Below are 27,197 nucleotides of genomic sequence, written 5' to 3' on the forward strand. Positions count from 1 at the left end.
GTGGCCCATGTAGGCCACCCCGTGAGACTGTATCTAAGAGGATCCAGCAGCCAGTTTGCCCGTGTGAGGTTGCAGGGAAACATACGCACTCTTCGCCAGAATGAGCCTTGGATTTGCAAACTTTCTGGCCACGCCTTCCACCCTCTGGACTTCTGGGAAGTGAGTCAGAAACAGCTCCCCCGGTCTCCATCTCCAGCTCCGAGGATGGCTCATCAGACTCTCCACAGTGTCTCCAAGAAGCTGCTCTGACCAGACTTGACATGCAGGCATACGTTAAATACCTCACCTCGTGTGTACGTGTGTGCGCGTGTGCGCGCAGGTGTGTGTGTGTGTGTATGCGTGCGTGCGCGCGCGTGTGCACGCGGGTGTGTGTGTGTGTGTGCGCATGCGCGCGTGTGTCTTCGGCAGGAGATGACAGCATGGTATTTGGAAAAAAAGAAAAAAAATTGGTAAAATCCTCCCTTAATACCTATTGAGTCTTTTACATCGTCTTTGTGGCTTAGGGATTTGTGAATGAGGGATTAGAATTTGAAACTAGGTGTAGAGTCTTTGCTGGGAAAATCAACATCTTCATTGGGTCACTCCGCTTTGCAATTTCTGTTAGAAACTCAGCCTCTTGCCAGAACCTCCCAGTTTAGCACCCTGTTACATGTGACGTGGGGGAATCTTACTCGTACTTGCCCGGCGGGGTTTTTTAGGAGAACGCCACGGCTTAATTGCTGGCACTAAGCAGCACGCCTGACACTTAGAAAGAGCCCAGATACACGCTGATGTGGTCGTCTTGGCTTTGAACCCCCGCAGGGAGCGGAGAATGTGCGCTCCGTGAATGTGAATGAACGCCCTGTAGATGGCTGTTGGGAGGCAGAATAAGGTAAGTGCTGCATAGGCATTTGTTCCATAAGGTGCCCACCGGGCCAAGCGGCAGGTAGTTCTGCTGGGAACGATGGAGGGAGCTTCAGTAAGTGCTTGGGATCTCAGTAAACAGAGAATGAAGCCATTGTGCGAGTGCCTGGGAGCAGGCTGGTACGTGTTTCTGGAAGATTCCAACAGGGCGAGAGAAGGGAGTGCAGGATAAACTCTCGCTTATAGGTGGGGCTGGGCTGTCAGCGTGGCCAAATCCTGCTTTACTCTGGGCCAGCCGGGCTCAGCTGGGGATCTGTCGCAGCGGCATGGGATAGGAAATCGACCTCAAGTGGCTTAAACTGAGAGGGGACGTCCTGGGTCCTGAAAGTGCAAAGCTCCAGGGGAGATACAGCTACGGGGGCAGCTGGACTCAGGAACTGGTCTTCCTTCGGGCTGATTTCACCCCGAGCCAGGCTCCTCCCCGGCCCCCAGGGGCCAGTGGGCTGTGACACTTCCCGAGGTTCCCCTCCTTTCCAGTGCCACTCCGGAGGGAAATTCCGTGTGTCTTCATCCCAGCATCCCCAGAGGGAGTCCTGAGGTTCACAGTCCGGGGTCTGACCTGCACCCCATGCTGATGGGGCCTTCCCGGCTGGGGAACCTGACAGATGGGGACTCTGTGATCCAGGAGGCTTCTCTTGAGTTCAACCACCAGCTCTGTGACCCCTGAGCAAGGTCATAGTCTCTCGGTGCCTCCAGAGAGAGGCATGGTCCTTACCTCGTAGGGTTTTTAGAAAGATGAAGCTTTTACCCACTGCTTCGACCCGTGCCTGGGATGAGGTGGCCAAGGGCTGATTTGGCGATAGCTCTTGCCACGCCAGTGACTGGACTCTGTTGCCGCAGCCCTCAATATTTGTTCCCACTTATTCCAGGTCTTTCCACCCCAACTGGTCTGTCACAGCGATGTCATCACAGAGCCTCTCGAAACCCAGTAGCCGGTGGGAGTCAGAGCAAAGTCATGGCAGGCTTGGACCACAGGCCGCCTTGCTCCCCACGGGAAGGGGGACTGCTTTTAACTCGTGGCTCAGCATCTGCTGTGGAAACCCTAGCCATCCCCAGTTTGGGCCCGTGGGAGCAGCCAAGAGGAAATTCTACCTTTCGGTCCCTTCCCTTAGGGAGTTTGCAATCTAATCTAAAAGACCAGAACAGTCTATCAAATACGGCCAAAACCAGGACCCATTTCCGGAGGGAACTGCCAAATGGCCCAACCAAGGGTATTTGCAGAGTGATGTCCTTCCTCGACAGCTCCCTCTCAGTTATAACGTGAGTGAGAATTTAGTTAAAAAAAAAAAAAAAAAAAAAAAGGAATCAGAATCGGGCCAAATCCCAATATCCAGTTCACCTGCTTCCCTGCCTCCGCCCGCTGCCACCTCCTGGACCACACTTGAAAAAGGACAACCCTTCTTCACGTAGTACCAGCAGGGTAACCCGAGAGACCTCCATTTAGCGCATCTGTCCCTGTGAAAAGGACCTTTCAGTGACACTGAGCTGAGTGTATCCCGCTCTATTTATAGGCACTGTTTGTTTAATTTGAGTCCAGTCTCTAAGAATAAATAATGAACTCATCCTGGGGACAAGCCAGAGCCTACAGCTCTGAGGCGACCCGTAAATCCCTTTTCCTTTCCTTCTGGTTCTAGAAGGGATTCTGTAGTTCCAAGGTGAGCCGCTTTTGTTTGCTGGGCTGGGGTGGGCTCAAGACCCAGGCAGGTCTGGAGATTTGGTTTTATGGAGGTTGTTCCTGAGGGATGTGGGGGAGTTTTTTGTTTTTGTTTTTTTTTGTGTTCGATTTTGGGTTGATCTTGAAGACCGAGATTTTGGATGTCTCTGTTACCTCCAAAGGAGGGACAAAGACCAAATGTCTTGACCCCTTGATTGGTTAAACGTCAGATGCAAAACGACCCGTTAGGACACAGCTGTCCCTCAGAAAGGAGGATGTGGCAATGGAGAAGAAAATTCCCTTTCCTTCCAGCACCCTCCTGACCCGGTAGCAGAGACTGGGACTTGCCTCTCAAGGTACAGTACCCTTCCTGGTGTTTCTTTGTTTTTGTTTTTCCAGAATGTGTGATGAGGACCAGGAGCCATAGCTCACTTAAACCTTAAGTATCTAACCCCAGAATATGGTGCCTATGAGTCTAAAGGAGCAAACTTGGTTAATTGGTGCTCCAAGCTTCTCCCATGCTGTCCTCCTGGTATAGTGAGGCCTAAAAGCAGACCCACTGAGTCTGAAGGGAATGATGTGGAGGAAACCATTGGGTTCAGTTCTGTATATTTTTATACTATAACTCCCCGTGCCCATTCTCCCTTTCCAGGAATTTATCCTGGAGAAGTTAACCATCTTCTATGGTAAAGGGAAGAACGGTATCCATTCATTTCTTAATTCTCGCAGCATCTGCTGACTTTCTGCTCTGTGACAGATGATGTGCTAGGCACAGGAGACACCTTGATGGAGAGGACAAGGTGGTCGTACTGTGACAAGGTCTGATTTCCTTTGAAAGATTCAAACTCTTTGCTGTCTTCCAGCCAAGAAGTCAGGCTGGCTGGGACGTACTTTCCCAGCAGACCCTGCGCTCCATTCACTTACCCATCCTCCATTCAAAAAATATTTCTAAGGCTCACTGTACACGTTAGGCACGGGGTTGGTGCCAGACACCCCTGGATACAGTGGTGAGCGAATGAAATCATCCCTACCTTTGAGAAGTTTGGAGTCCGGTGGGGAAGAGGAACATTACTACAGTAATCACCTAAATATAGATAGTGTTACAAACGTTGGGGAGTCCTGTAGAGCAAGGTTCAGTGTGTCATGTGAGAGCCCAAGAAAGGGATGGACCTGGTTGGGTGGACAGAGAATCAGCAACGGCAGAATATTTAAGTTCCTGGGTGGCATGTCACCTGCTGAGCACAGAGACAACGTAGGTCTATCTGTAGGCGTGCTTTTGAGTTTCCATTAGCTGCGCTGAGCCCTCCACACTTACCTGACTGTCCTGAGGACTGTCACAGACTGGTAAGTCTCAGTGGACCCAAGGAGAGTTTGGTCCCTCAAGAGCATGCGGGTTCTTCTGAGTCATCAGCATACTGAGCTTCTGACGTTGACTTATGGGGCAGCTGTGGACGAGGTGAGATGTTCTTCTTCTTATGGGACATTGGGGAAGGGAGTAAACAGTGTCATCCCATGTTGTTTTTGTGCTTTTACTCGTGAACGGTGATCTTGCCACCTGAGTCAGAGACCCGGGTGGACAGATGGCCCTGCTTGCCTTGCTAGAGCTTCCCACCCTTAAACGTTCATGTGCATCAGCTTAGGAAAACCAGTCTCTCAAAGAAGCATTGGCGCATCCAAGGTCTCTTTCTGTACTAATTTGGGTGCAACTTGGAGCAAATCCCTTCAGCAGAGAGCTCCTTTCTTCATTTAAAAAAAAAAAAAAAAACCATTTATCACATCATGTCTTTCGTGTTTTGTGCCCAGTGTTTTGGTGGGCACCCAGTTAAAGCTGGGACAAACAGAAGATGTTACCTTGCTCTGCAGAAGTTTATAAGGCTATTCAGAAAAGAATTCTCCTTTGCTGACCCAACCAATTTTTATCCAGTACCTACACTCTGCCAGTCACATAACCAGGAATTACGAGGTCCACACATCAATAGGGCAAGCACGGTCTTTGCTCCTTGGAGCTCATGGTCTAGCCCAGGGAGAAAGATACTCAAACCATCAAGAAATAGAGTGCTTGTGGGTGGTTTTACACACTAGGCCGGTCAGAGAAGGCTTCCAAGAAGTCGTGACATTGAAGCAGGGTCCTGAATGATGAGATAAAGCCAACTGTGAAAAAATTTAAAGGAATTCAAGATCCTAGACAAAGAGCAAGGGGAGAGGCTGTGTAGCACAAGAGTGATTGGCTTGTCTAAGCAATGACCAGAAGCAGGTATGGCCAAGCGTGTGGTTGGGGGTGAGCAATAGGGAATCCAGGACGTAGTGTGTACATTTTATTTTGAAGGCAGAGGAAGCCTTTGGCAGGTAAACAGAAGCCACGTCAGCTGGTGCCTACCCACCTACCTTGGAGGGTAGTGGTGAAATTTGGGGACTAACAGGCCCAGGATTCTTAGAACTCAGAACCCCAGATTAACCTGAAACCGATGTTGACCCGTTTCTGGATAAGAATAGGCACGTCTAACCTTGGGAGCTTTCCCGGGTAGGGAAGGATGAAGCAAAGTGAATGCAGCACAAGACAGTCTTCCGATTGCTGCTCAGCATCCATTCCCAGCACCTTTTTGGTACAGTGTTTGGAATCTTCAAGAAACCATTGCTTCCCTGTTCTTGGGAATCTGGTTTGCTTAATCTAACCAATGCATTTTTTTTTTTCATCTTCCGGCCCCTATACCAAAGTGATTAGCTCAGGAATGGCCATATAACCCAGTCAAAGCCCATGAAACACAAGAAAACACTTCTTGGTACCTTCTGGCCAAAAGAATTTTCCTCTTTCTTCCTTGGAAGCTACCAGTATGAGGAGGTGAGGTCTAGATCCCCTGCTGCAGCCATTTGTGACCATGGGGAAAGATTCTGGAACTGCTAGAGACTGTCGGTGCCTGAGGCACAGGATGATGCCCGAGGATGAAACCAACACCACAGAAGATGGGGTTGAGAGATGGAGGGAACTGAATCTTTGGGACAGCACTAAACCCCTTGATCAAACTTGACCTGAAGCCTAACCTTTGCCTAGGCCTTTCAGTGGCCTCAGCCAATTTAAAATTCTTTATTACATAACCCCGTTTAAGTAGGGATTTCTGAGTCTTGCAACATAAAGAACTGATTTGATGCAAACCTTAGAATAGGTACCCAGCAGTGCCAAGGGCCTCCTCTGCACCCCGGGTCCTCTAGAAGGAAGTGAGCCTGTTCCAGAACCCAAATAAAAGGTCTCACCTCCCACTTGTCTATTTCAGGGTTTCCATGCCTCCCGTCTCCATAGCACTGTGACTCTCTTGGAAAGGCAGAGGAACCAGAGAAGGAGAATGGGGCCTGTTTCCAGGCTGCGTTGCCACGCTGAATGGCTGGGGAGGCTGGGGGGCTGGGGAGAGAAAGGCAGCTCCACGCTTGACATTTCAGGATAGAGATAACAGGGTAAAAATAAACCCCCAAGCGCCTGTAGCCGAGCTCGCTTCTCTCCTTCACAGTTCTTATCTCTCCTCGCTTTGGGGACAGAAAGGTTCCTCTCAGGTCACGCTGGGCCTGCCTCTGTGCCTCTGCGTGGGGAGGAGGAAGTGCGGGTTAACACCCTTTCCGGCCTGTGCGTCCACCTCCGGGAAGGCAAGGGATTCCCTCCATCCTCAGCCCTGCTCCTGATGGCACAAATAACCTTTTGCATCTTTGTCCCCATCTGACGCTCGGGGTTGCTGGGGCCAAGGAGCTGGGGAGTCTCAGAAAGTGAAAGGATTGATGGGTGCAGAGCTGCGGGCCGATGGGAATGCATGAGCTGTGATCTATACTCAGGGCCTTTTCCGCCTTTCTGTGTTTGCCCGCGGGTAAAGGGAGTTCGATGCCCTTTCTGCAGGCCAGTGTGCAGCCTTTGTAGGCTGGGCACCCCGTGACTGCCAGGGTTGGGGGTGGATGGGGCATTCATACCACCTGCTCTGTAAATATCAGTCCGTGTCACTCGAGAGCCTCACCCCTTGGTCCCTTCCCAACCACACCTGCCCAGAGCTTGGTAGGTACCGCTGGACAATCTCCTTGTTTGCTGTAGAGGCGTGGCTGGGACAACACGGTACTGAGGGACAAGGCTTGATTCTGTCACGAAGGTTCACCGAGACCCCCTAGACCCCAGTCTTCTCATCTATAAAATGGTGATAAAAGTAGGCAGGCATGTAGGACTGTTACAAGGGTTAAACCAGCCTGTGCCTACTAGCTGGTCCTCTGGAACTGGGAGCTCCGATAGCTTTCTCTGTGCCCGAGTTTGCATCCGGTGACAAAATGCCTCTCACCTCTGCACATGGAGGAAGCCCTCCGCGTGCTTTCTGTCTCCGAGGCCAGGGATTTCCACCGAGCCATTTTATCAGTTAAGATTCTTGGTGGTTGAAAGTCACCAAAGCACTGATCCTAACTGGATTACATGAAAGGAGAATGTGTTGGCTCCGTGGGGACTCTAAAAGGTGGTAGAGGCTAGCTTCAGGCACAGCTGGATCCAGGGATGGAAATGATACCATCAGGATCAGGTTTCCCTTTCTCCATTTCTCAGCCCCTTCCCTCGTGGTTGGCTCCCTCCTCGTGGTGGCAGAAAGGGCTACAGGAGCTCCCAAGTCTCTGGCTCAGGATCAAGGCCAGGGGGAAAGAGCCAGCCCCCAGTATTCCCAGCAACTCCCTTCCCTTCCCTGAACCCATCCGTTGTGGTGGCCGGAGGAATGGGAAGCCCAGGGGAAGCCAGGCTCAGATGACATGCCAGCCCTAAAGCCACAGGCAGGTCTCCCCGCCTCAAATCCTGCATCCTAGAGGACGGACTGGTGGTAGTCAGAGGGGAAATCAGGTATGGAAGCCAAAAGAATAGGTGTCTTTAGCAACCACCCACACTCTCTGACCTTGTGCCCCAAAGTAGACCTTGATGAATTGGCTTCTGGAGTCCCAGGGAATAGAGCGGGCTAGGAGTGGGTGTGAAGCCAGGCTGAGTAGCTCCAAAAAAAAAAAAAAAAAAAAAAAAAATTGAAAATTCCACCCGAGGCTCCTTGGTGCCAACCTCTGACCAACTCAACCAGCTGACCTTAAACAGGATCCTTCCCCGCACTTGACCCGCAGCCTGCCAGGGGAAAGCCGGCATCCTGGATTGGGACTGGGGCGCTGACAAACTGGGGACCTTTCCAAAAGCGTTCAGCATTACGGAGTGTATCCCTGTTCCGCTCCGATTATTAGTTACTAGTTACTCATCTTTCCTCTGCAAAGGACCAGCCATCAACACAAATACAGAGCACTCCCCGCAGCCTCATGGCACACGGAGAACTAGTCATAATGCAAAACAGCACTGGTATAAAATTGCAGCAGTCACTCTTGCGTGCTCTAAGGCTGAGGACTGCTGGGGCTTGCCACTCTTAAAAGGAAAGTTAGCATGCATCAGAGAGTATTAAAGACCTACCTAGCACCAACTTGAGATTTGCTGAAATGAAGACAATTAAAACAAATTAGAAAGGGAATAACTTCCCACCAGGTGATTCTGTGATGTTGAACCCTAGCGAAGTCCTACTTGGGTTTCCTGCCTGGACCATCTAGAATTCTGTCATGTGCCGCAGGGCAGGGGAGTGGGTCCCACGCTTTGCCTGCAAGAATATGGTGACTACAGTTGAACCTGCAACAACAAAGATACTCTAGAAGCTTCCCTCTCCCCTCGCCTCCCCAAGCCTGCTGCAGAGATGGAAAAGAAATGGAGACGAGCACCAGAAAGATTTTTTTTAAAATAATTATGGTAATTATGTATGCATTTCCAGTGGGAGATTCTGGGAATTATTCCTAAAAGGCTGGAAAGAATTTCTTCTTTTGATCTCGATTCGGAGCCAGAGAAAATCAAATTAAGAAAGAAAAGCAACTGAGAATCCTCAGTGGGGAGGAAGGAGCAGGACTGGGGCTGCTGGCAGGGTCCTGGGAGAAAGAAGAGGAAGGGAGAAGCCCCAACACCTTCCTGAGAAGAGAGTGGGGTTGTGTCCACACGCCTTGCCTGTGAGGCTCCCTTCCCTTCCTTTCAGGGGCCTGGAGAAAGGACCCCTTGGAGTTCTTGAGAGTCACGGGGTGGGGATGGGAGGTCTGGCCAGCCTTCCTCATCAATGGCCCTGATTTCTGGGGAGCCCCCCAGTCCTAGCCAGCCTTCTGAGCCCGTGTAGGCAGCAGGCAGTTCTTTAGGGAAAAAAAAAAAAAAATAGGGAAAAAAAAAAAATCCTCCCTTTGAGGCACTGGGAGAAATGGTCCTGTCACTTCCCTAAATCTTCTCCTGTGGTTGCTAAGCAGCACGCCTCTGCCCCTCCACTTCCCTCTGCTCCCTGTCTGCCTTTCTCCACCCTCCGCCCCCTCCTGCCCACGCTCACAGTGCTCTGCCCCACAGTCCCTGAGCGCAGGTCCAGCTCGTGGGACCACACGGCGCCTCCCACCCAGCTCTGCAGATCAGGCCCTTAGGTCCTGGCTCAAGAGACCCCCAGGAGCCTCTCCAGGTCCCCCCACCCCACCCCCGAGCTCCCTCTCCCCTTCTTCCCTTTTTTCTTTGCCTCCTTCCCTCTTTCTATCCTCCCTTCCTCCCTCCCTCTTTTTCTCCCTCCACAAATAACACTGAGCACTTACCATGAGCCCGGAGGCCCCTGGGAGCTAGCGGGGTGCAGGCACAAGCCGCTGGAGCATTGTGGGAAGCACTAGGAACCTCGGGGCTGGGGCACCTCTTCCCCTCGCCCTGTGCCCCAAGCGTTAGGAGGGCTGTGCATTCTCCCGAGTGTGAAGCATGAGACGGGGAATTTGCAGCCACCTCACCAAACATGCCTTGCACGTTCTGTGGTCCTGAAGACCTTCTCCAGCCCCGGGTCCCCTTCTGATGTTCTCCTAACTGCCTCTCCCGGGAGCTCTCTGCTTCCTCCTCGGGGTCCCCGCACTAGTCCCCTGCCCACCCCCTCACCCCCTCACCCCCACCTCTCCCCACTCTGGCTTTCAGACAGCTAATTGCTCTTCTAGCTTTTGCCTTCAAACATGCCGGAAGCCTTGCCCCCGACACGAGGCTCATGTCACCGCCCCCCACTCCCTCCCCCCGCGCCCAGGCAGAAAGGCCATCCAATGTCCTGGACCCAGTCCGGGGTGCGTGCACGCATGCGCGTGGGGTGTGTGCGTGCATGCGTGCGTGCGCATGGGCACCTGTGCGCAGACGCAAAACAGCGCTCCGGTGTCACTTAGGGAAGGATTGAAAATATAAAGAAAGACGCATACATGGTAAGCCCCAATTTCAATCAATCGGTCATTTCCTCTGATGGGGAGTTGGGCGTGGGGGGAATGATCTCGAGGATGTAGTCAGGGGTGGGAGGCGGGGACGGCCTGCACTGCTGGGATCCTGAGCTGGTGCGCACGGAGGCGTCCCAGGCTGCAGACCTTTCGGTGCTGAACCAGACCCGACACTTTGGCCACCCCAGGCCGTGCTGTCTCCGTGATGCTTTATCTTTTAAGGACAGGAGCGGGGATATGGAACTTTGCTGCATTATCTCTGTACCTTTTTGTAGACTTAGAACATTTCGTGGTGAAAAGAAGAGAGAATCTCTCCCAAGAGAAAGTCACTGATTGTGTGGAGAGATCAGAAAAGAGTTGTAGGAGGTACTATTCGAGGCGAAGCTTGAAGGCTAAGTGAGAATTCCTCAGCACTTAACCACTTCGTTTTGGAAATCTTTTCCTGCCTCTCCGAATACCTCGCTTCGGCAAAACAGGGACAGAACGTCAGGGCTCCTCTTAGGGCTCAGCCTGGCTGGGCCACGGGCTGCTCGGGTCGTTTGGTTAAACATTGTGTCTGGGGAGTCTGTGAGGGTGTTCGTGGAGGAGTGAACGTGCAGACGGGTAGACTGAGTCAAGCAGATCCCCTCCCCGAGGTAGGTGGGCCTCCTCCAACCCGTTGAAGGCCCAGTAGAACAAAAGGCTGAGTAAAAAAGGATGCTTTCTCTCTGCCGGATGGTCTTGGAGCTGGGACATCGTTAGGCCTTTGGTCTCAGACTTGAACCTACCCCGTGGGCACTCCTGACTTTCCAGCTTGCCTGCTGCGGATCTTGAACTTCTCAGTCTCTGTAATCACAGGAGCCAATTCCTTATAATTACTATCTGTCTATCTGTGTGTCTATCCAACGTCTATCCCTTTGGTTCTGTTTCAGTGGAGAACACAGACTAACACACTGGGTCTGGTACTTCCGTCCTCAGCACCCAGGCCACACCCCACCCCCATGCACCCTAGGTGCTCCTCACATCTGCCGAAGGAGGACACAGAAATGCAAACTGGGAACTGCACGGGGTGCGGACTCACGTGGGTCCCTGGCGTGTTTAGTGAGCAGAGAGCCTGGTGTGGCCAGTGTGCTGAGAGGTAGCGGGGGGGTGGGGAATGGAGGAGTGGGCAGGAACAAGGGTGGTAAAGCAGACTGGGGTCAAGTCGTCTCGTGCCCCCAAGCCCAGCTACATGCCCTCGTCTGGAGACTAGAGCCGGAAACTCAGACGCAGGCAGGACCAGGTGGGTCTCGTGGAGAAGAACGGAGCCAAGCTGTGTGGCCATGGGGAGTAGCTGCTCCCTGAGTTGCAGCTGGGGTGGGGTGGGGTAGCGCTCGGCTCCAACAAAGTCTGCTTACGCAGGACTGGGGCTCCGTGTCTCAAGAGAAGTTGGAAAAGGCTACTCTCGTGCAAAATTTCGAAATGTTTAAAAAACTCAATGCAGGCCAAGCAAAGGCCCATCTGTGGGCCTCCAGTCCTTGGAGGGGAGCCAGATAGGGTTTTCAGAACAGGCCTATGACGTGGTCCCGTTCGAGGTTGGGATGAATGGCTTTGACAACAGGCTGAACAGGAGGAGGGCAGTGGCTGTGGGCCACAAGCTGTGACTCCCAGAGGCCCTTCAGAGAAGCTTAAGGGCTTGATGGCAGCCCCGGGACTGATTTCTGGAGGCCCCTTATTTGAGTGGGTGGTGGAGTGGGCCAGCTGGACCCCAGGGAAATGATGGGGAGTAGAGAGAACCGACCGACTTTTCTCTTAGTTCCCAAAGCCAACCGTCCCATTCCATCCTCGCCCACCCTGGGCCACAAAGACCACAGGTTACTAAGGGTCAGTCACTGGACAGATGTGGCCACAACTGATCGCAAAGGACCATGGGAGAAGCTGAAATGAACCTTTCCAGGCAAGGTTGTGACCCCTGGGACTCACAGTGGGGTAACTGCAGGTCATTTGGATGTGGAGTAGAGGCTATGTGCTGACCCACTTGGACCTTTTGGGGGTGCCGTACCCAGGCTCTCCACTGGGCTGGCCACAACACAACCCATGGGGCCCCTCCCCGGGGTCCAGCCTCTCTTCTTCCTTTCCATCAGCCACAGACTTGGGATGTGTGGAGACCTGCTTGCGGCCCCCCTAAAACAAACCAACCAAGTCCCAGAAGGGGTGGAGAGAGAGCCAACTGGCAGAGCTCTGTGCGGGAAACAGACATTTGGAGGCAGAATCTTCCAGCCCAAAGCTCCAAGAATGACTTCCCAGGTTCTGTTCAGTGACTGGAATTTCCTCCACAGGAGCCATCCCCCAGCAACTCCCACGTGAAGCCAGACTTCCCACCCACCCTGGGCAGCTACCAGCACAGGCCCAGATGCCATCTGTCTGCCTGGCTCTCCCCCAGGTGCTGGGCTGCCATTGGCAGGGAGTGCTGGGGTGCACTTGGATTTTACCTGCCAAGAGCCCTGGGCCAAGGCGTCCAAGCTTCCGGTCTCCAAGATGGGCTGAGCAAGCCCACTCAGCTGTCTGGGGAAGATTACAAACAGATATCCATACCTTCCTTCAGTCTCTTCCTTCTGGTCCCACAGCTGCCCCAGCCTCCAGGAATTGAGGAATGATAGCTGGGAATACATAAATGACCTGTGGAGAGTGACAGTCTAAATTATTCAATGTATAACTTATTTATACGTTTCCTTGATTTCAAGAGTCGTGAAGGAAGCTCTCTTCACAGGTCTTTTTAAAATAGTGAGGAAGACAGGAAGAAAGCGGGGGCTCTTTTTTTTTTTTTTTAAAGGGACTTATTTATTCACTACAGAGAGAGAAAGTAGGGGGAGTGGGGAAGGACACAATCAGACTTCCCATTGAGTGCAGAGCCTGATGTGAGGCTCCATCCCATCACCTTGAGATCATGACCTGAGCTGAAATCAAGAGTCAAATGCTCAACAGACTGAGCCAAGCAGACATTTCAGAGAGTGTGGGCTTTTTCTTTTTTTTCCAAGTTTCTATTTTATTTATTTGAGAGATGGGGAGAGCACAGAAGGAGAGGGAGAGGGAGACGCAGACTGCCCACTGAGCAGGGAGCCTGATGCAGGTCTTGATCCCGGGACCCTGAGATCATGACCTGAGCTGAAGGCAGACACTTAACCAACTGAGCCACCCAGGCGCCCAAAGTATGGGCTCTTAAAAGTAATTCTACTTAGTGAGTTTTGATTGCTGGCAAATCAAATGTCCTTGCAAAGGTGTGAAGAACCGAAAAGGACCTGGAAGAATCTCCCAGCAAGGTTCTTTCAGGGAATGGGAGGGGAGCTCGGATGAGAGTCTTTTTTTTTTTTTTTTTTTTAAGATTTTATTTATTTATTTGACAGACAGAGATCACAAGTAGGCAGAGAGGCAGGCAGAGAGAGAGAGGAGAAAGCAGGCTCCCCGCTGAGCAGGGAGCCCGATGCAGGGCTCGATCCCAGGACCCTGGGATCATGACCTGAGCCGAAGGCAGAGGCTTAACCCACTGAGCCATCCAGGCGCCCCTCGGATGAGAGTCTTGCTAGTAGCAGGTGGGGAAATCAGAAACCAGGTAAAGCTTGTGCATCTAGTCTTTCCTAGTTCAAACTATTGTTTCTTTATTGACAAATAAGGTTCCGTTGTGTGGATATACAGTAGTCCCCTCTTACCTGCAGTTTTGTCTCCCACAGTTTCAGTGGCCATGGTCAATGGAAGACCCAAACCAAGTGATCCTCCTTCTGAAGTATCATCAGAAGGTCAGTGGTGGCCTAACACTATGTCACCACGCTCATGTCACTTGCCTCACTTCATCGTGTCTCGTAGACATTTCATCATCTCACATCATCCCAAGAAGGAGGGGGAGTCCAGGACAATCAGCCTTTTGAGATAAAGAACATGTACACATGTACACATATATAGTGGACTGTTACTCAGCTGTAATGAAGACTGAGGTCTTGCCATTTATGACAGCATGGATGGACCTAGACAGCATTATGCCAAGTGAGATAAGTCAGACAGAGAAAGACAAATACCATATGACTTCGCTTATATGTGGAATCTAAAAAACCCAAATAAAACCGACAAACAAGAGGCAAACACATACACAAATAGAACAAACTTGTGGTTACCAGATGGGAGGGAGTGGATGGATTGGAAAATGGGTGAAGGGGAGTGAGCAATGGGGGAAGGTATTGGATGGAATGAAGAAGTCGTAGGGCTGAAAGGTACAGTGCGGGGAATGTGGTCAGTGATACTGTAATGGTGTTGTATGGTGACCAATGGTAACTATACTTGAGGTGACACAGCATGAAGTTCAGTGTTGTCAAATCACCACATTGTGCGTCAACGGTACTTCAATTAAAAAGAGCTACAGGACACCTGGGTGGCTTAGTCAGTTACGTGTCTGGCTCTTGATTTCAGCTTAGGTCATTTACTCAGGTCTTCTGTAATTTTTTGCAACAGTATTTTGTAGTTTTCAGTTCAAAAATCTTGTGTTTCTTTGGTTAGATTTACTCCTCAGTATTTCTTCTTTTCGATGTGATGGTAAGGCCTTTGTTAACTTCATTTTTGATTTGCTCATCATCAATATGTAGAAGAGATACAGTTCCTTTTTGTATATTGATCTTGTATCCTGCAACGTTTCTGAACTCATTTAGAGGTTCTTTTTTTTCAAATTATTTTTAGTAACATATAATGTGTTATTCGCCCCAGGGGTCATTTAGAAGTTCTAATGTTTTTTGGCGGACTCTTCAGGATCTTCTATGTACAAGATTATCTTATCAGCAAGTGAAGATAGTTTTATTTCTCTCATTCCAATCTGGATGTTCTTTATTTCTTTTTCTTGCCTTCTTGTCTTGCCTGGCTAAAATCTCCAGTAATATCTTTCACAAAGATTTTATTTATTTATTTGACATAGAGAGCACGAGCAGGGTGTGGGGGGGTGCATAGCAGCAGAGGGAGAGAGAGAAGCAGGCTTCCCACTGAGCAGGAGCCTGGTGTGGGGTTCAATCCCAGGACGCTGGGATCATGGCCTGAGCTAAAGGCGAACGCTTAACTGACTGACCCACCCAGGTGTACAAGTCTCCAGTAGTATTGAGGAGAAGTGGCAAGAGTGGCAATCCTTGTCTCATTACTGATCTTAGGGGAACTGAAGAACATTCTTAAGTCTTTCACCATTACATATGTTAGCTCTGTGTTTCTCATAGATGACCTTCATCTGTGAGAAAATTCCCTTCTCCTCCTAGTATGTTAGGTATTTTTATTGTGAAGCGTGTGATTTGCTTTTTCCTCTCAACCTTGTGATATTTATGCATATGTCACTCTAGTTTATAATATCTACTTTTACTGAAGACTTTTTAGGGCAGGTAGAGAAATCTAAGTCGCATATCACCCATTTCCTTTGGTCACATCTTCCTCATATCTCTCACACCCGCTCCCCAAATGCCCCCGCCACAACTCTCTACCCCCAGGCAAACTCTCTCCCCTCTCACTTCCCAAACCAAAACAAAAACTCTCTTCCTTCTCATCCTTCTGGGGCCAATTATAGGACAGTGGGAGTTCCCTAGGAGAATCTGTTCACTCTGCTTGGTGGGAGGAAAGTAGATCAGCGAAGGTTTCCTGAAGGAGGGCGAATTTGAGCCTAGGTTAAAATAATGGGTAAGATGTTGCCAAGGAAAAGAGGAAATAGCTTGAGCAAAGGCACCTTTGGGGACAGGTTGTGCTCTATTTTTAAATGAAACTGAACATAGCTACTAACAAGGTCCAGGCAGCTTAGACTCGATCATTATTACAAGGATCTTCTATGTCTATGATAATTGCATCAATTGAGTCTATACACTCAATATGGTTTCTGGTCTCTAGAGTTGCCCTGCCCAATATGGTGGCCATAAGCTACCACATGTGGGTATTTAAATGTACATGAATTAAAATTAAATAGCATGAAAAGTTTAGTTCTTCATCTATGGTAGATTCATGTCTAGGGATCAACAGCTACGTGTAGTTAGTGTTTATCAGGATGGACATCATAGCTATAAAACATTTCCATCACCATTTCAGAAAGGTCTGTTGCACAGTACTGCCCTACTAGGCTTGAAGGGAAGGGAGATGTAATTGAAGAAGGGGGCTGCGGAGTTTGAACCAGACCCATGAGCCCTGGGCATAAGCTAAAGGCAGCCAAGCCTGGAGGTTAGTAGGTTAAGTGCAAGTTCTAGCTCTACCACTCCTAATTCTTTGGACAAATCACTTCCCCTCTCTGGTTTCCTCATTGCCAAGAAAATGAATTTGTTGAGCAATGCAATCCTATGAGCCCATCCAGCGATTTATAAATTCTGTGATTGCTTAGCAGAAAGGGATATAGTAAGCTGTCTCTTCTAGATGTAAAGAGAAGAGCCTTGGACTCAATGAGAGAGAGCAGGTGGTCCTGGCACTACCCAGCAGACCTTGATGGGCTTAGTCATTTAACCTCTCTGAACCCTATTTCTCCATCTGCGAAGGGGAGGTTATTGGGAGGCAAACTCAGAAGATGTAAAGGAAAGCACTAGAGATGGAACCATGGACCTAAGGAAGAATCTGAAAGAGCAGGCTTGGATGACATCATAGAGATTGGGAGAGTTGGAGCAGTCATACGAGGAAACCAGAGAAGAGCAGCAAGAGGGCAGATCTGGGAAAAGCGTGCAGTGGCAGAGAAAAGGGACCGTTACTAAATGCAGATGAGAGGTAAATTACATGCCATTGACATTGTTCATGACCTCACCTGGACATTTCCATATGCATCGTGTTGCCTCCACAGCAACCCTGAGTGGCAAGTAGCATCATGCCCTTTCCATAGATGAGGAAATGGAAGCTCAGAGACGTCGAACAGCTTATGTGCGTTTCGACACATAGTAAATGATAGACCTGAATTTGAACCCACGGCTACCTGAATCAAAAGCCCCACATCCTAACCCTTCTGCTTCAGCGAGCCTAACATGTCGGGGCCCTAGAGCTTTAATCCTGCATGGGCTGGGGGAGCCAGCTCTCTGTGGTTTGTAACCCTAACAGTGTCATCATCTGTGTTTTTCCTTCTATCTAAGTGAGCTCTTTCAAGTGGAATGAGTTTAATCCATTATCCTCCCCCAGCATATCCAGCCTCCCAACAAAGATGATTCAAGAGGGCCCCACAGCAGAGCTACTAAAGTCAGCCTTTTATCCGGGCCACCTCCCACCCCTGACGGCCGTAAGAATGGCCAGCACTCAGGAGACCAGTGCTGAGTCTGAGATGTTACCTCTTACACTCCTCTCCAGAACCCTCTCAGGGAAACACAGAGGTCCTGGCTGGTAGGGTAGAAGCCCAGGCACTCCAGCAAGGCTGAGGGGGGCCGTGGTATGGGGCGTCCCCCTCGATGGGTATAGCAAGTGTGGTGGTAGATTGCCAGTCTCCATTTTGGGGACTGGATATTGATCAATTACCATCAAAAGCAGTCGTACTGATTTATATTTTAAATGATCTAACTTCTTCAGGGCATTGACCCTTGGCTTTCTGCAGTGATCAAGCCAAACAGCAAATAGAAACCCTCGTGTCGTGTCACTGGGACTTCAGCGATTAAAAGCGGGATGGCAGGGTGGGGCCCTACAAAGAAGAGGGGGAAACACTGTAAATACCGTGTACGTGTGACCCTTTTGGCTGAACTTGAAAAACCGTCTTCATTTGCAGTTAATTAGATTAATTCATCTGCGATTACAAATGGAATCTCTTGCTCCAGCAGCAACCAACGCTTGTTGGACATGTGTTGTAATCTTGCCTTTAAATACAACCACATGTAGGACATGTTTTGTTTTCTCTTGGCCATTGGACTGGAAAACTATTAAGACCACATCTGCTTTGCTTTCCGATTGAATCGGGGCAAAGAGCAGGTCTCTCTCCTGTCCTTCAGATCATGCCTTGGGATATCGAGTTACAGCTGCTAACCACTTTCCCACTCCCTGAGAGTCTGATCCTGAACATGAGTTTCCTACTGGACACTCTGGTCTCACTCACCCCAAGACCAAACTGCCTTCCCATCTTGGCTCCAGGCTGTGCAGCCCACCCTTGCCTGTCCCAGGCCTCTTGGATGTGCTAGTAGTAACCCCTCATTGGCTCTGTCGGGTTTTTTTTCAGGTAGTACTCAACCTGATTAGAAATTATCTTCCTTTCCTTTTAGTTATTTGTCTCCTCCAAGGGAATAGTCTCTCCAGGAGGGCAGGAACCATACATACAGGCCCCTTCCATCCCCATCCAGCGAGGCCCAAGAACACATAGCAGGCAACTCAGTAGCTCTCTGTTCTGTAAATCACAGTATTCCCCAACTGGGTGAAGAATGAAGTGAAGTCTGGTCTGAACCATTCGGTGAGAAAATCACTGGCTCTGAGGTGCCTGGGGGGCTCAGCTGGTTAAGCATCTGCCTTCCGCTCAGGTCATGATCTCAGGGTCCTGGGCTCCACATCGGGTTCTCTGCTCAGCGGGGAGCCTGCTTCTCCCTCTCCCTCTGCCTGCCTCTCTGCTTACTTATGATCTTTGTCTCTCTGGCAAATAAATAAATAAAATCTTAAAAAGAAAAAAAAAAAGAAAAGAAAATCATTGGCTCCGTAATCATTTCTGTCCTCCTGATAGCATCGAGAGCTGCAGTTTGCTTTGCCTGTATCTGTAACATCTCTTTTCAACATGCGATTCCTCTCCCCACCCTCCCTGCCAGCCTTTAAAAAAATCTGACTTTTTTGTTTTAAAGATTTTATTTATCTATTTGACAGACAGAGATCACAAGTAGGCAGAGAGGGAGGCAGAGAGAGTGGAAGGGAAGAAGGCTCCCAGCTGAGCAGAGAGCCCGATGCGGGGCTTGATCCCAGGACCCTGAGATCATGACCCGAGCTGAAGGCAGAGGCTTTAACCCACTGAGCCACCCAGGCGCCCTCCAAAATCTGTCTATTTAAATGGAAAGAACATCTCTGGGCTCAGAGCTAAGGACAGTTCCCAAGCAAGCTAGGATTTAATGACGTTGTTTTGTTTTCTGAGCGTTTAATTTTTTTTTTTTTTTTCAAATACTCAGGGCTCTCTAGCTATGGTGGTGATAGAATATTTGAAAAGGAGTTTTGAGTTCAAGTGTATTGTCTGAAAGAAAAATGGTCGCAGCGTGGGAGGAACGGGGTAAAAGCCTTGGAAGTGGTATCTCTATGTCTGAAGTTTTGGAATGAATGAATGTGTGCATGCCGTAGGAATATTGATTTAATCTGTTTGGCCAGTGCCTTCTGGAAGAGAACTTTATTTTTCTCTCTTCTCCAAATGGTTTAGGTTTGTGCTTTTAAGTCCTACCTCCTCATCTCTTCCTCTTCCTCCTTTCCCCAAGGCAGACCTTGGAGGGGGATGGCCAGAGGGGATGGTGTGCCGTGGGGAGTAGGGGTGGGGCTACTATGTGGAAAGAAACCAGGCAAAGAGAGGGACATTAGGCCTGATGTGGGTAGCCCCTCAGGACATGTAGGACTGAGTCCTTGTCTGAAAGTGCAGACAAATCATGCATCTTTCTGGAAGGAGGTTTGCCACCAGAAGGTTTCAGAACTGCTGGCCTGAGGACGCCACCAGGAACCAATTGTTGCTGTGGGGTTCTGACCCTTGGTTTTCTGTCACACACAACTGGTCAGTTAATAATGCAGCAAGTTAATAATTAAAATGGGGGTTATTTGATCCTTAAAGATGTACACTTCATGGCTCCCGTGTTCACTTGAAGACCACTGTCGCCCGCAGAATCCGCAGGATCTCCCAAAGGGCTCTGGGCTCACCCCTGTCCTAAGCACAGGGAACAACCAGGGTCTGTTACGGTATCCGCGTCCACACTCGACTTCGCACTTGTGCACACAGAGATCAAGTCTATCTCGTTTATCTTCTGCCTTTGTAACTTTTCATGCTTAAATGCCTGTCCCCCTGTTCTCCCTGCTCCCCGCTTCTCCATATGATCTCTTGCTAGTATCCCAGGATCAGAGTGGGTTTATAAGCCAGGAAGCAGGAAATCAGGGCTGGCTGTATGGCTTCAAGCAAGTTTCTTAACTTCTCTGACTCATAGTATTGTTAAATTTAGATCACATACAGGAACAAATGTAGGAGCTCTATAGAAAGTTAGCAGAGTCATAAGATGTAAAAGGTCCATTCAGAGGTCAGGATTCAGGTCACCCTCCTAACCAATAGCTCATAGAAGCGGCTGGAATGAGGTTCCTCCCAGCCAGAAATAAGTTGTGGAGTGTTTGCTGCATTTTTAAGCATAATTTTTAAGAAAGATTTTATTTATTTATTTGACAGAGAGAGAGATCACAAGGAGGCAGGGAGGCAGAGAGGCAGAGAGAGAGGAGGAAGCAGGCTCCCCACTGAGCAGAGAGCCCGATGTGGGGCTCAATCCCAGGACCCCAGGATCATGACCTGAGCCAAAGGCAGAGGCTTTAACCCACTGAGCCACCCAGGCGCCCCAAGCATAATTTTTTTTTTTTAAGGTGGGTCCCATGTAGATTCTTCAAAGTATAGTAAATAACCCTGTCCCCCCCACCCTGCCTGCATCAGTAACTACCCACCTGGGTATTTGAAATTGTTGTAATAATTTTTATTATGTGTAAACCTCCCAGCCCTATTCCCAGGCCATGTGAATGAAGTGTTTTGATTGGCCTCAGATGTGATCATGTGATTGCGAATTGACCAATTGGATCAACGCATTCCCCCAGTCATGTTACTGATTCAAGTAAGAGTGCATCGCTGGGTTTGGGCCAATGAGATGCTAAAAGGCTTTTACACAATTCTCGGAGATGTGGCTGTGTTCCTCAGAGCCTGGCTTCATGTAGGGCTATAGCTGCCGCCTCCCTCTTGGCAGGAGGAGGAGAGAATTTGAGGATGCACAACAAGAAATGGAATAGGAGATGGAGAGATGAGGTTGGGACTTTATTCCTTGAGTTCTGGCATCCAAATGTGCCTGAATCAAACTTTTTGATATGAGATGTAGGTTGTGTTTGTTTGTTTCTTTTTTTAAAGATTTTATTTATTTTAGAGAGATAGAGTGCATGCAGAAGTGGGGAGGGGGAAGAGGGAGAGGGGGAGGGAAGGGGGAGAGAATCTCAAGCAGACCCAACACTAATGGTAGAGCCCAACTCAGGGCTGGATGTCATGACCCGTGAGACCATGAACTGAATCAAAACCAAGAGTCAGACACTCAACCAACCGAACCACCCGGGTGCCCCAAGATGTGTTTCTTTCTTGGTGTTGATTACTTACAACCCATGGCCTCAGATCCCATGGGGACCCACTGACCAACTGAAACTGAATCTTAACTTTCACTTGTATTTCGCTTCTGTTTTGGTACCACAAAGAGAGTAAGAATCATCAATCATGTGTGTTCAGCACACTACAGTTTACAAACACTTTTCGCAGGTGCTGTATCATCTAACCATGTGTTATCCCACTTTACAGATGAGTAAACTGAGGGTAAGAGATTAGAAGTGATTTTGTGCCCAAGGCCACACAGTTAACAGTTCGTGGTCTCCAGCCTAAGGGCTTCTGGTTCCCAGGAGTGTGTTCTTCCAAACGTACCTGTGGCCTGTGGTTAAAGGGTTTGAGGAGATGCAGGTTAATACCCTAACTTCAGGGACAAGATATTCTGTTGATTGAACCCAATGTTCCCCTTCCTACACCCCCATTGGAGGGGGTGTCCCCACACCCCTAATCTTCTGTATGGAATAAAAGATGCCCAACACGCTGTTGGTAGGGTCCATGATACCAGACTCCTAAGCTGAAGATATATCCTTCTCAAACTCTGGGAAATTTTGCACCCTAAAGTATTACGCTCCTCTTGCCACGTCATACTGTTTTCTGCCCATGTGCGCAAGCTCCATTCCTACATTTTCCCTCTAATTACTTAGTCAACCTTCCTGTCTTTGTCAGGGTCCCTGGTTGCAAACAACAGAATCCGTGTTGGTGACTTTGAAAAGAAAGGGACAATGTTAGGCGGTATTAGGTGACTCACAGAATCTCCAGCAGGACCAGATAATCGGGCTTGGAGGACACAGAGCCAGGAGCAACCCCTGTGTCTGAGCTGCAAGGGAGTCCAAGAAAGTGAGTTTCTGCCTTCCGCCTTTAAGAGAGGAGAATCTGGGGCGCCTGAGTGGCTCAACGGGTTAAGCCTCTGCCTTTGGCTCAGGTTATAATCTCAGGTTCCTGAGATCGAGCCCCGAGTTGGGCTCTCTGCTCAGCAGGGAGCCTGCTTCTCCCACTCTCTCTCTGCCTGCCTCTCTGCCTACTTATGATTTCTGTCTGTCAAATAAATAAACTCTTTTAAAAGAGAGAGAGAGAGAAGAGAATCTTAGGTGAGAAAATTTCCCAAACCTAAGAAATGTACATAAGAGGTGTCATCAAAAGCACAAGAACTTGTACGTTAAACTTCCTAATTCTGCTTGGTTGTCGCTGCTGCCACGAACTCACCCCCCACCCCCAGGACCCTTCCTCCTCCTTCGGGGGTACTCCTGTGTCCTCGAAGGACCTTGCATCTACAGCGATGACGGCATGTGGTTGTCCTTGACCTACACCTCCCCCATCCAGGAGCATTCTTTCTCCATTCACAGCGCAGCTCCCCCTGTCCAAATTTGTCCTTCACTTCCCAACCAGTACCCTCCCACCTGATCACCTCATTAACTTCGGTTTATTCTTCGTGTCTCTCCTCAAAAGCAATATCCTCAGAAAAGCCAGTGCTGAGTGTCCTCCCAGGTTATCCCCTGTCTTGGTCCCTTCAGGCCACTGGAACAAAAATACCATGGACTAGATGGCTTTAGACCGCAAGCATTTATTTCTCGTGGTTTTGGAGACTGGGGAGTCCAAGGTCAAGTTCCTGGCAGACTCCATGCCTGCTGAGGACCCATGTTGTCCCATGGCAGAAGGGTTGAAGGAGCTTCTTTTTTAAAGGCACTAATCCCATTCAGGAGGACGCCACCCTCATGACCTAATCACCTCCCAGAGGCCATACCCCCTAATACCACTTTGGGGGTTACGTTTCAACTTAAGAACTTCGAGGGGACTTTCTGTAGGTGGCATTCACTCATAGTCTCTTACCCTTTCAAATTCATCTATTTACCGTCATTGATATATTTTAAGACCTGTCTCTCCTCCTGGGGAGAAATGAATCTGAGCGATAACTCAAATGAATCTGGGCAGTAACAATGCCAGAAGCAGGGAACATTGCAAGTAGGATGGCGAGGCTGTTTTTCTTGGAGAAGGCAGAGAGGCGGTTACCGTTCCCCGTTCCTGGAAGGAAGTAGGAGCTGGGTGGTTGTGTAAGAGGCGCACACTAGCAGATCCTCTGGGCCACACTGACCCCAGCTCTGCAGCAGGAGGGGGCTTACTGCCAGGAGCCCTGCTGGAGAGCAGGAAAGGGGTGGGAGGGTAGGAAAGCTCTCCAGCTTCACTCCTGGGCAGGGGGCAGGGGGAGCAGAGAATAGGAGGGAAGCTACTCCCACTTTGTAAAACCATGTTTTAGTTCAGCTCATCTAGCCTCCTTGGGATCCTCACGCCTGGGAGCCAAGGCATGGCCCTTTTCCAAAGTGTCCTTGCTGTGGGAGAACCATAAATCCCTCGTCCTTTCCTTCTCCCTGGCCCCCTTCCCTAGTAGACAAAATGCCCAGCTCTCTCTTATCTGTAAAATCTTCCCTTTAACCCTGCTTTCTCTCTTTCTTCACTGCCAGTATTCTAGAAAGGGCTCGCCCTTCCTGGCTATAGCTTGCTGTCTCTTTAACCTTTGGCCAGCCAGCTTCTGCCCCTTAATCTGTGGGATTGGTTTCTCTGAGCGGTCGTGAATCAGTCATTCCTCCCTTTCTGGGGTCTCTCTGAGAGTTTTGGGAAAGCTTGGGACTTCCCTTCCAATGAAAACATACTCTTGCATCCATATAAAAATTTATAAGTAGTTTCAGAAATCCACCGACTCCTAAACTCTACCCTCAATCTCCAGGATAATGACCCCATTCCTGAGTGCGAAATCCAGAGGTCTTTTCTTTTCTTTTTTTCTTCTTTTTAAATTTTATTTTATTTGACAGACAGAGATCACAAGTAGGCAGAGAGGCAGACAGAGTGAGAGGAGAGGGAAGCAGGCTCCCTGCCAAGCAGAGAGCCCGATGCGGGGCTCGATCCCAGGATCCAGGGATCATGACCTGAGCCGAAGGCAGAGGCTTTAACCCACTGAGCCACCCAGGTGCCCCCAGAGGTCTTTTCTGAATCGACTTTGTGGATGAAGAAGAACCCAGGTTCTAGTCAGTCCATTTGCTCTAAGTCCCGGCCCCGCCCTTCCTGGGGACCTGGGCCTGAGCTTCTCTGAACTCCGTTTCTACAGTTATAAAACAGGGATAATAATATCTAGCTTTGGGCACCTGGGTGGCTCAGTGGGTTAAGCCTCTGCCTTCAGCTCAGGTCATGACCTCAGGGTCCTGGGATCAAGTCCCGCTTCCGGCTCTCTGCCCAGCAGGGAGCCTGCTTCCTCCTCTCTCTCTCTCTGCCTACCTCTCTGCCTACTTATGATCTGTCTGTCAAATAAATAAAATCCTTAAAAATAATAATAATATCTAGCTTTATAGGATTGTGGTGGAAACTTACATTAGTTCATTCAGATAAAGCCTTTAGAAGAGTACTTCATGTATCTTAAATACTCGCAGGTTTATCATCGTTGTCTTTATTATTATTTTCGTTTCCGTGTTTATTATTCTCACCAACCTTATGCATTCTAGATCAAACATGGTTTCACGTCTGACTCACAGAGATGTCTTGTGGGCTGTATGCTATTCTAAAAAAAAAAAAGAGAGAGACAGAGAGAATTCACTGACAACATTTAGAAATTAAGAGTTCACACGATAATCTGTCTTTTTGGCTTCTCTTGGAAAATCAGATCTGACGATCCTGGGTCATTTCCACCTGGCGTCGTGGCCTGGAATGGGGTAGTGTGAGCAGTTCTCCAATTTGCCACGGTTCCCACCCATCCCCAGCACTGCAACCAAGAACCCGCAGCCCGGGGATCATTGCGCATACATAACCCTGTTCTTTGACAGTCGAGAAATCGCTCTTGTACCAAAGGAAAGGAGAGGCAGGCCAAGTGAGCCGTCTGTGTTTTAGAAGAAAGCATGAATGCATCTGTGTAAGTAAAGATGATGCTTGTGAGTTTTATGATATAAACACCCTCAGCTACTTGCTGACTGCCCAGCCCCTATGGGCATCTGAGCTTCCCATCTCTGGCTGGGCAAGATGGCAGTGTTGGCCACTGCAGGCTTCCTTCTCACGTCCTTTCCTCTACCAGCTGCCTGTCCCTGCCCCAAAGTACTTCTTTTTCTCTTTTCTTTCTTTTTCCTTTTTTTTTTTTTAAGACTTCGTTTATTTATTTGAGAGAAAGAGAGAGAGCTCACAGAGAGAGGGAGAAGCAGACTCCCCACTGAGCAGGGAGCCCGATGTGGGGCTTAATCCCAGGACCCCAAGATCATGACCTGAGTGGAAGGCAGAAGCTTAACAGACTGAGCCACCCAGGTGCCCCAAAGTACTTCTATTTCATCTCACTCATCTGGTGGTGTGAATGACATAGGTGTCAGAGCTGGACAGATATACATGCAATCCGACCTCTTCGGAAGCTTGAGTTTTGTGTCTCTGGAGAAGACACACACCCTTACTGGGCAGGGCTGTTTGAATTGAAACAAAGGAATAAACATCCAGCCCTTTGCACGATGCCTGGCCAATCCCAGTTGGCCAAGTTATCACTTGCATGGACCCTCCAACACCCCAGCAAGGTGCTCACCCAGTCACGCATTCCCAGCAAATTTGCAAGAATATGATCGTTCACACACGAACGCTCATATCGTTCAAAATCTTGGTGTTGATTACTTACAACCCATGGCCTCCGATGCCATGGGGAACCACTGACCCATGGAAATTATGAATCTTAATTTTCATTTGTATTTTGCTTCTGTTTTGGTACCACAAAGATAGTAAGAATCGTCAATCACCTGTGTTCAGCACGCTGCGGTTTACAAACACTTTTCACAAGTGCTGTATGGTCTAACCATGTATTATCCCACTTTACAGATGAGTAAACTGAGGATCAGTTTACTCATCTGTAAAGTAATGAGTACTTTACTCCCGTGAAAACATCCCGACGGGACCTCTTGAATCAATTCTCTCCCATCAGCCCCTCCACCCTTAGAGACTCTTATCCCTTGTGCCTTTTACACCAGTCGGTAGGCATGACCTTGTATTTTGGTTTTCCGTCCACTCAGCAAGCATTTGCTGGGTCCCCGTCCTGTCTCAGCCGTCGTTTGGGCACTGGGGAAAGACACCGAGTCCCAGCGTTCTTGGACCTTACAAGCGAGTCAGAGTGGGAATTATAAGCACCTTAAAATGCAAAGTAGGTCATGGCCATGACCGTGAGGTGATGGGGCCATGGAGAAGACCGGAGTGACTCGGGCAGAGGGGTGGCGTATTAGCAGAATGGTCATGGAAGACCTTCCGTGAGTCGACTGTGGAGCCAGCCCCAAGAAGAGCTGAGAGAAGGGCTTTCTCAGCATTGACAGCAGCAGGAACAAAAGCCATAAATCAGGATACTATAAGGCCGTGGTGGGTCCAAATAAAATCATGCTGGGGGCTTCTCTCCTTCCTACCTCTAAGGAGCCCTTAGTCCTTCCCTACCACTCAGGGTCCTCCCACTTCTGTCTCCTACCTCGAACTTCCCTTTCAGAGAAAGATCCTTTTCTGCTCGAAACTTCTACCCTCTCCATCAAGACCTGCCAGTACTATGTTCTGAGCCAGGAAATGCCTCTGGTCATGCGTTAATTAGTGAGAGGCTAATGATACATGACTTCATTTCACATAGTGTCCAACAAGGCTTTCAAAGGGAAAAACAATGCCTTCGTTTCAAGATGTGCCCCTGACAGCAGGAGTGTATCAGTCACTGCGGCAGGTCCCTGGGAGAGAGATTTTTAGATGGAACGAACCTGCAAATCGCCTGTGGTGTATTAGCTTTCCATTGCTACTGTAATGCATAACCGCAGGTCTGATGGCTTTAAAACAACATCTATTTACTCTTCCGTGGTTCTGTAGGTCAGAAGTCCCCAGTACAGCCAGACCCAGAGTTCTTTGCTTAGAGTCTCACAAGTCTGCGACCAGAGCGTCAGTGGGATCACGTTCCTTTCTGGAGGCTCTGGGGATGATGAATCTGGTTCCAAGTCGATTTCAGTGGGCGGAATTCAAGTTCCCCGTGGTTGTGGGACTCGGAGAAGGGGAGAGCCCGATGCAGGGGCTTGATCCCAGGACCCCAGGATCATGACCTGAGCCGGAGGCAGGCACTTAAACCAACTGAGCCACCCAGGCACC

General features: G+C 49.4%; 1 protein-coding gene across 1 annotated transcript in view; it reads left to right on the forward strand.

Annotated features, from left to right (window-relative positions):
- The first annotated feature begins 2,892 nt into the window (after window positions 1-2,892).
- Window positions 2,893-27,197, forward strand: part of MRTFB (myocardin related transcription factor B) — a 250,959-nt gene continuing 226,654 nt past the window's right edge. The window contains exon 1 of the mRNA XM_047713407.1: window positions 2,893-2,913. The gene's annotated coding sequence lies outside the window, so the exon portion shown is untranslated. The remainder of the gene's footprint in view (window positions 2,914-27,197) is intronic.

This window comes from Lutra lutra, chromosome 18 (genome assembly GCF_902655055.1).
Source record: "Lutra lutra chromosome 18, mLutLut1.2, whole genome shotgun sequence".
Lineage (NCBI taxonomy): Eukaryota > Metazoa > Chordata > Mammalia > Carnivora > Mustelidae > Lutra > Lutra lutra.